The sequence below is a fragment of the Staurois parvus genome, unplaced genomic scaffold (genome assembly GCF_062004578.1).
Source record: "Staurois parvus isolate SC_StPar_1 unplaced genomic scaffold, SC_StPar_1.0 ptg000178l, whole genome shotgun sequence".
NCBI classification, from domain to species: Eukaryota; Metazoa; Chordata; class Amphibia; order Anura; family Ranidae; genus Staurois; species Staurois parvus.
The window spans coordinates 1,598,553-1,608,564 of NW_028317974.1; the positions used below are offsets into that span (position 1 = coordinate 1,598,553).

Consider the following 10,012-nt stretch of genomic DNA (forward strand, 5'->3'; position numbering starts at 1 on the left):
GTCTACTTCTCCTCTGATAGGCTTCATGGGGGAGGGGAGCACAGCAGTCAATGGGAGCAAGTAAAGAAGTCCATGGTATGAAGAGAAAGAGAAAAAGTGGGGTAAAAGCAAGCAGAGAGTAGCTCCAGACAAGGAAATATGTAAGGCCCCTTTCATAGGAGGCAGAATCTGCTTTGATCAGCAGGGGATTTGTCTGCTGATCCCCTTCTGAGCAGAGTAGTCTGCCTGAAATACTGAGTCGAATCTGATTGAATCGCCCATGTAAAAGAGTCCTAAGGGTAATCCATAGCTGCAATCCATAGCTGCAATTCTGACACAGCCTTCTGGAATAATTCAACAATAGATGGCAGATTCCACAAGAGGAAAACCCCACAGCATCGCAGTTTTGCAGGCAGCAAAATGCGTGTTTGCTTCCTCATTTGGGGTGCCTTTAAAAATGTATGGCCTCAAAAGCGTAGCTAGTTCATTTTAGGTGTATAAAGGTGGCCGTACACTATACAATCTGACTGTACAATCTCCTTTAGATTTACTAAAACTATATCATATGAGGACACACCAATCTATCTAGTCACTTTTCTATCCAATCAGGCAGGCCCTTACACTATATAGTTGATGATAGATCCAAAGGAGGTTGTACAATTGGATTGTATAGTGTATGCTGAGCTTTATAGACTTCCAGGAAGTACTTCTCCTGTTTAATACTACAGCTGTGCTCTATATAGGCTGTTATGTGATTGCTATGTTCCTTCTGCTCCAGTGTGCACACTCTGCCAAATGAATGATCAGTACAGGGAGGAGAGGTACAAAATGATCCATCAGCAAAGGAAGACACAGACTGTTTATTGAAGGAGAATGGTGCACTGACAATGACTGCATTGGAGAAACATGAACTACAGAGATGGGCAGGAACAACCTCCTGGAGGGGGAGGGCAGGGGCAGGGTATGTGTTTAATAAGGTCAGTTGAAGTAGAGCTTCCTCACTGCATTGGAGAAACTTGAACTATAGAGATGGGCAGGGACAATCTCCTGGAGGGGGGGGGGCAGGAGCAGGGTATGTGTTTAACAAGGTCAGTTGAAGTAGAGCTTCCTCACTGTAGTACATTTTTTCCCTTCCTGTAAAATGTATACCAGGAAGTCACGGAGAAGTTATCTATAGAAGAATCTGGAGGCTGAGGTGATCCCTGCCCTAGAAAATAGGGACAACTTTTTCTTTTCTGCAGCAGAGGTACAATAATGGTATATTGGTGCATAGGGAAACTTTACTTTAGAAAAAAAAAGAGGTGAACTTAGCCTTTAACCAAAGTACTACATACCGGTAACTGTTTTTCTACATACTTTTGTGGATTATTTATCAGATTAAAAAAAGGGAAAGTATTTAACAGTTGTATATATTATGCAAAACACCTAACAAAAGTTTTATTTTCTTTCAGTTGTCTGGGCAAGAAAAACAGAAATTGCAGAGGAGGTCTTTGGACAAATATCTGGAAAATTAATTAAGATAATTGGATCTGAAATTGGATCAGTGATGATTTCTCTGTGAAGTGCCTGCCAACAATTTAGTAATTTGTTTGTTCTTAGATATTTATTCCTTGTAGAGTTGAGGCTGATTAGGCTGCCACAGTAAGATAAAGAATAATACATTTCTTATTTTTTAATGAAACATAATGTACCAACACACATATTGTCTAGCTTCTGAGAAAAAATATTATAATATATATATATATATATATATATATATATATATATATATATATATATATGTGCATATATATATATATATATATATATATACTGTATATATACATATAGTATATATATGTAGTGTTTACCTTCTGGGGGGTCACCCTTTTCCTGTTCACATGATATTACCTGAGCACATGATTTTATTGCAGTTTTTTACTGTTTTCTGTGCATTGGATTATTTGTTGTGTTATCTTCACATCCTTTTTATTGGAATTTTATCATTTCTATAAGATTCATATCTATCACAACAATGATTTTTGCAATTACAGGATAATATTTATAAGTGCAGCAACTACTCACTATATACATTTGTTTTACACTATATGTGCTAGCAGCTATATACATATACATATTTTTTTCACTGTAGAGCAATTCTGGTTATCACTACAATAGGTATCCTAAAATGCACTGTTATAACAAAATGATCGAATAGGGTATGGTGACCCTGGATTTAGTATCCACAGTTCCTAGTAAGATATTACTATTCTCTGAATTACATAAATTAATATCTATGAAAGATAGCTAAACCAGTGGCATTTATATATAAAAACTAATACAATTGATAAAAAGCTTTATTTGATTCTAAGCACTCACAATGGTATATTGTGTATCCTATTTTATAAGATAAAGTTAATGTGATCAGCGGTGAAACATTTATAATGCTATAAAATGTAGAAAACTAGCGGTGAGAAGTTGCCCCTGGCAGTCCAAGTAGTGGAAGTCATATTAGCAGTGAGTAAGTGTTTGCAGAATTGCAGTGTCACGTAGGGAAAGCTACAGTACATATCTATCTCCAGGCATTCCCTAGGAATGTTCCTCCGCATTTTGGAAATGTCAAGATCCTGGCACTGGTATGCATTAATTAATTCCCCTTAACTGAATGTGTTTGCAGTGTTGGTGCGATTTGTTTCACTCATCCATGATTTCTGTGTCCATGTTAACCAGTTTATGAAGTACTCTGAGATGTTTTATATTTTATAATTTTAGAATATATAAATTTTATGTAATTTTATGTATCATTCACATGTAGATATGTATGCATACAATATGGATGAGAAAAAAGAAAAAATATGTTAAGTTATGCCTTTAGGGTTTATATGTGGTAAAAGAGCAATTCAAGGCAACAAGTGACAACATTTAATGAGCTTTAATGCTTTCTAGTCAGCTCTGCAACTGTGTTAAAAAATAGGTTCTATGATCTGATATGCCTTTTACTTCAATAAAGACTTTTTGGATAAAAAAAAATAAAAAATAGGTTCAGTTTAAAAAAAAATAAAATAAATGCACATTTTTTTGCAGCATGCATTTACTATTTTTTCTTTTAGGAGCCTGGAAAGCATTGCACCAGTGATTAGCAGATCTCTGGTGCCATGCAGGTCTCCTGCACACTGTAAGTGTATTCTATCTGGCCATACATCATACGAGCGGGCAGTTTCACACTGACAGGAAGAATCAGTGAACTACCATGGCGCTCAACAGCACCATGGTAGTTCATGGAATTTACAAGTTAACAGCCACAAAGGATGTGAGTACTTGTAGTTCATTCAATCACAGAACTCAGTGGAGCCCTGCACAGCTGCGCTCCTTTCAAAAAGTGACATCTGGAACTTCCGGTTCCGGCGCCGCATGTAGCAGGGGCGGTATCCCGCGGCTCCGGCATACCCCGGCATATAACGCCCACTTCCTGCACCAGAGAGCCTCAGCATTAGGCACAGAGGTGCCCCCTGTTGACCCGCTACCCGATCCCCATGGATCGGTACCTGAAACCGGCGGCACCCGGCCACGATCCCGCCGCGATTCCTGGGAGGGATGTCTCTCCCTCTCCTGCAGCCAAGATGGCCGCGGAACACGCTGCTGAGGACGGCTGCAGCAGTGGCACCACAGGTCCCAGGGCGGACAGCAGTAATGTGGAGATGGACACACAGCCAGGGACAGACCATGGATCAGGTAGGAGGGAACCACAACCTCCCCATACCCCCACACTGGGGCTTGTAGGCACCTGTAGTCCTACAGATCAGCAAGGCCATGAAAAAATTGCACAAGCCGTTGCCTCTCTACTATTGCCTACCATTACACAGGCTGTGGATAGGGCTGTGACCCAAGGCATAGAACAACTTAGAAGGGATCTCGGCGAAAACGTAAAGCGCATTTCAGATGTAGAACACCGCCTCTCTGATTTGGAGGATGAATTTCAAGCTATGCAGGCAGGAGTTACACAATCTAAATGTGAGCAACAAAGTATTCTGGACAAACTGGATGACTTAGAAAATCGGTCACGTAGAAACAATTTACGTGTAGTGGGTCTCCCAGAATCCTATAATTCGGGCTTGCTAGCTGAAATCTGCTCTAAACGTATACCTGCTGCACTAGGCATACTAACACCATGCCAGGTCGAAAGGGCTCACTGCCTAGGCGCACCTTCCAATGATAGACGTACGCCACGCTCAATAATTGTCAAATATCTCAATTACGCGGACCGGCTTGCTATACTAAATTCATTCCGTAATTCACGTTCCCTACAGCTGGATGGGCATAAGCTTTTACTTTTTGCAGATTATTCCCAAGAAGTTTCCCGCAAAAGAAAAGCGTTTCAATCAATTTGTGCCATACTGTTTCAAAAGGGGGTCAAATTCACTCTGGCATATCCTGCCACACTACGCTTCACCACGCCCACAGGGGAACCCAAATCGTACACACACCCAGAGGAAGCCCTTTTGTTCCTGCAGAATTTAACCGACAACCTGGGCCCTCGACAAATACAGCAGTCACCACGTGACCCCGGTCCGAGAGACCAACGCAGTCCTCGAAAAGAGCCGCCTAAGCGCCAACGCATCAACTTCTCACCGGCAAAACATAGGCCGTCTTAATTCCCGCTGATAATTTTCCCTGCAGGCTCACGTTTTCGCGGTTATTGATTCATGTAATGGTACTCCTCTGTCTTATTTTGTGGCTACCTACATGCTCCGTTCTGTTTAGATACACCTAAGGTTCTTTGGCTCGTTTTTATATCCGCTCACAATGTTATGGCGCAATTACTTTTCTCCTTGACTGCTGTGCCGATGTTGAGCACGGGCTGCATCTCACCCACAGGTGCTGCCGAACCGCACAATATTTTGGGGCCTCCCTTCTCTTCCCGTTTGCTGATAGACAAGGCTGCCCTTCGGTGCAGGTTTTACATCTTACCTACTCCGGTAACGCAGGTTAAGGAGCAAAGATATCATGCGGAATAATGTGAAGTCCATGAAACTTATGCTGTTTGTTCATTTTTTGTCTGTATTTGACCCCTGTTGGGTCATTCTGACAGATGTTTTTTCCCCTTCCCCCTCCTCTTTCTGTCGCTTTTCCCATTTCACTATCCATATGCCCGGAGACCCCATGCTGTGCCAACCTCTAACAATGCAACGAGCGATCGGGAATCTCAGAAAGGAACACGTTGAGTTACCACCTTACAGAGCTCCTACTTCATTGCTGAACACCCCTTGGCCTATATCCACATGCTTCATGTAGTTTCATGGAATGTAAAGGGTCTGAGATCACCCCATAAACGTATGGCCATTCTACGCCATCTCAAACGCTTGAAAGCGGATATTGCGTTTCTCCAAGAAACTCATTTAAGCCAATCAGATTTTTCGCGCATGAAAAAACTATGGGTCGGCCAGGTACTGGGCTCACCTACAAACAACCGCAAGGCGGGGGTGATTATCCTCATACATAAACGCCTCACCCCAGACATTAGATCGCTAGTTACGGATGAGGAGGGGCGGTACGTTGCTGTACACATTAACTTGGATTCCTCTCCTCTAGTCTTAGCCAACGTTTATGCACCAAATTCTGCACCTAAACCGTTCTTCCAAGATCTGTCCTCAAAACTGTCACATTTTACGCACCTTCCACTGGTGTTAGGAGGAGATTTCAACCAATGTATGAACACTCAGGAAGACAAATTGAAACCAGACTTCCCTAGTTGCCCTCCTCCTTCCGCTCTCTCCCCAACTCACTCACTATTGTCTGACTTTACAGAAGCGCTACAACTTACGGACGTTTGGCGTCTGACCCATCCAGATGGTAGAGATTTTACTTTTTACTCCCCTGTCCATCATACTTTGTCCAGAATTGATTACTTCCTTGTCAACTCTTACTCACTACAAAGCGTTAGGGACTCCGATATACACGATATAGCGATTTCTGATCACTCTCCGATTTCAGTCTCCATTCAGCAGGCACAACATAATCATCGTTCGCGCGCTTGGCGTTTCCCGTCCTTCCTAGCAAACAATCGGGACCTACTCTGGGCTTTGAACACTGCCTGGGATGAGTTCTGCGACACAAACGCACAACATCGAACAAACCCTAACCTCTTTTGGGAGACGGGCAAGGCGGTCCTACGAGGTCGAATCATAGCGTTCACTTCCACGTATAAGAAAAATCTTCTTCGTAACTACACAACAGCGAGCCTGCGTCTCCAACAGGCACAGAGGGACATGGCAGGTCTCAACTCCCATGAAAATAGGAAAGCATGGGCGGAGGCCAAGCAACATTTTGACACTTGGGCAGCGGCCCAGGAAGCCGTGCATAAATCGCATACTGACCTCCGTTACCATAAATTTGGCAATAAACCGGGCAAGCTGCTAGCTAGGCTCTGCAAAAAAACGTTCACTCCCACTCTCATTACAGCGTTGAAAGATGCACAGGGAATGTTGCAAGGCGACCCCTTAGATATTATTTCCATTTTAGAAAATTTCTACCAAACCCTGTACGGCTCGGACCCAATAGACACTAGCAAAGCCACCTCTTTTCTGGACCTCATCCAGCTGCCACAGATAGATTCTGCTACACTCCAAGCTTTGAATGCTCCCATCACTCAGTCAGATATATCCCAAGCTATAAAATCGCTCACGACTGGTAAAGCCCCAGGACCTGATGGCTACACAGCCGAGTTTTACAAACTCATGTCTGATACTCTCTCCCCTACATTGCAATCGGTTTTTCAAGGTATTCAGTTGGGAGGGAACTATCTCCCCTCAGGTCTTCAAGCACATATCAAACTGATTGCAAAAAAAGACAAAGATCCGACGGAACCAGGTTCATATCGGCCGATATCCTTGCTAAACCTCGACGCGAAACTCATGTCCAAAATTATAGCATCACGCCTTGCAACAATATTGCCAGATCTCATTCATCCCTCACAAGCGGGATTTGTGCAGGGGCGCTCGGCAATGTCGAATATCCGCAAAGTGATCTCTGTTTTGAGCCAAACCTCGACCGGCACACCCCATGATGCGGCTATCATTTCCTTAGACGCCGAAAAGGCATTCGATAACGTTAACTTCGAATGGCTTTTCTTAACATTACGGAGATTTGGATTTGATGGTTCTTTTCTACATGTGATTCAAGCCATGTATTCATCCCCTTCAGCCCAAGTTATTGCAGCGGGTCACATATCCAATCCCATCGCGCTTCACAAAGGCACTAGACAGGGATGCCCGCTTTCCCCGTTACTTTTTAACTTGGCTCTGGAACCTCTAGCACGATTCTTATTATTCCATTCAAACCTTCATGGCATCACCATTGGGGATCAGGAGTTGAGGCTTGCCCTGTTCGCTGATGACATTTTAATTTTTACCTCGCACCCGTCCCTCGACTTACCCTATATTCAACATATTTTTTCTTCCTTCCGCTTTTGTTCAGGGCTTCGCATAAATTTCTCTAAAAGTGAGGTGCTTCCGCTATTCCACGCGCGCCCCCCGAAATGGTCGCAGACTTCAGTATTCAAAATCGCTAACAGGTGTATCACTTATCTAGGCATTAAGATAGGGAAGTCCGCTTCGTCTCTGTACACACTAAACTACACACCTGTCCTTGCTAAAATTATTGGGGAGTTGGAAATGTGGAAGGATTTACCATTGTCTCTTTTGGGGAGATCTCACCTCTTTAAGATGGTGTGCTTCCCAAAACTTCTTTACCCACTTCAAACCATACCCCTTCTACTACGACATAGTGACATAACGAGATTGAATCGGGCAATTTCCAATTTTCTTTGGAAAGGCAAACGTCCTCGCATAGCACTTGCCAAACTATTTCTACCACGTAGTGAGGGAGGCTCTGGCCTTCCAAATGTTCGAGCTTACAACCTGTCATGTCTTCTACGTATAAGTCTGGACTGGCTCACCCACTCCTCCCAGTACTCTAATTTCCGCATTGAATCGGCCCTAGCATGCCCTTATGACCTCTCGGCCCTATTGCACTCCAATGTTAATTCCTTGCCAGCGCATCTAAAACATAACACACTCTTTCGTGACACCCTTATCACTTGGAGGGAGGTCAGGCGCAAATTGGGGGTTTCTCCGTGGCTCTCTCGCTTTCTCCCTATTCATCGTAATCCTTCATTTACCCCTCCGCAATTACATGATGCCTATGGTACCTGGACAGCTCAGAATTTAACCCTGATACAACACCTCTACGATACTTCAACGGGTACACCGAAACCTCTCAACTGCATCCTTCAAACTTATGGACTACCAGCACACCACTTCTTCTACATTCTTCAAATAAGGAACTTTGTCAACTCCGTTGTGCCTAATAAAGCAATTAGATTTCAGTCGACGTTTATTGATGTCTTGGCAAACTCTCGAAAATATAAAATAGCAAACATCTACAGACCTCTAAACCTTCTGTGCGCCAAACCTTTCGAATCCTTCAATGCAGTGAAATCCTGGATCAAGGCGTTCGATAATAGCTTGACGGCGGAACAGCTGCTCTCAGGCTTTAACTCCACCTGTGCCTTCAACCACAACGAATTTTGGCGTGAGCAACAGCTAAAGATTCTTCACCGTGCCTATATGCCATGCATCTACTCTAAAAATGATCCGGCTCTCTCAGCCTGCCCTCTATGCGGTAGTCAATCTCCGTCATTAAAACACAGACTCTGGCTTTGTCCAGCCATTGTGGCATTCTGGAAACAAGTGGTTAACTTCATACATGTCATTACTTCTTTCCGATTACCTATCCACCCGTTACCACTCCTCTTTGGCTTCCTGGAACAACCGGTCATTGGCCTCTTCTCATCTCAAACGTCGTCCTTCAGGAACAACAAAGCCTGGATATCCTCATGTCTACTTATAGCAAGACGGGCTATTCTTCGGAAGTGGATCTCCAACTGCCTTCCATCCTTGGCTGACATTAAGCAGGAACTCAACTTCCTTCTACGTCTTGACAAACTAAATTTAATAATGTCTCCGACTTCCTCTAAGGAGTCTCAATACCTAGGCAAATGGACTTCCTATATCACAGGTTCTCTATCCGTACGTGAACAGGCATTCTTTCTTCAAGATCCATGTTGCTCGAACCGCCCAATGTATCAGTCTGTAAACTCGTCGGCATTGGGTCATTCATCTTTTTGATTAGGTTATACCGTTTTTGCATTGCTAAACTGTATATGGTACAATGTTTTTCTCCACTGTTCTCCTCCTCTTTATCCATAGGCCCACTTATGTTATCTGGAATGTGAACTCTCCGAGATATCTCTTGTGACGGAACCCACAAGTCCTGATTTCTGCCTCCATTTTCCTTTCTGTAGCTTCTCTACTACTTTTTTTTCTTTTTCATTCTGGTCGGACAGGTCCCCGGGTAACCCTCCACTCTCCCCCTTATTCCTTTAACCTAGCAATCGCATTCACCTATTATTTTTTTTTTTTTTTCATACCAGTTCTCATTCATACCACCTATTCTGATTGCTTTCTCTGCTCACGATTCTTCCCCCCTATACTTTTATCTTCACTCTCCAGCTTTCCTATTCTTTTATACATTCCCAATTCTTACATCCTCGGGTCTTCTTTTTTTTTTTTTTTTTTCTGATCCTTCCTCGACATGGTAATGTTGGGCAAATTCACTCGGCCTGTGTCACCTCTGTTTTATATAAGAGCTACGCACTCATCACTCTCACGCATTCTTTTTCCGTCACCTACTTATGCAAGCTCTATTCTCCAGCAATCCTCAAACGTCTCTCATGTCTGCTTCTATTTCTTTAAGTTTGTGCTATTTGCCATCAGCTAACCTTTATGACTCGATACATTTGATGTAATATTCATGTCATAACTGCCTCATCATTTTGACTTTTCCTACCTTGTCCTTTCTTGTTAAACCTTAATAAATTTTCTTGGAAAAAAAAAAAAAAAGATGGATTAAAATTACACTTGAACCTGAAAAAAAAAAAAAAAAAAAAAAAAGAAAAAAAAAGTGACATCTGGTACAGGGAACTTCTCCCAGTACT

The 10,012-nt window shown here is 42.9% G+C and overlaps 1 long non-coding RNA gene across 1 annotated transcript in view; it reads left to right on the forward strand.

Moving 5' to 3' along the window:
* LOC149462264 (uncharacterized) overlaps window positions 1-1,682 on the forward strand; it is a 30,089-nt gene extending 28,407 nt beyond the window's left edge. The window contains exon 3 of the long non-coding RNA XR_016312680.1: window positions 1,431-1,682. This is a non-coding gene — a long non-coding RNA (uncharacterized LOC149462264). The remainder of the gene's footprint in view (window positions 1-1,430) is intronic.
* The last annotated feature ends 8,330 nt before the right edge of the window (window positions 1,683-10,012 follow it).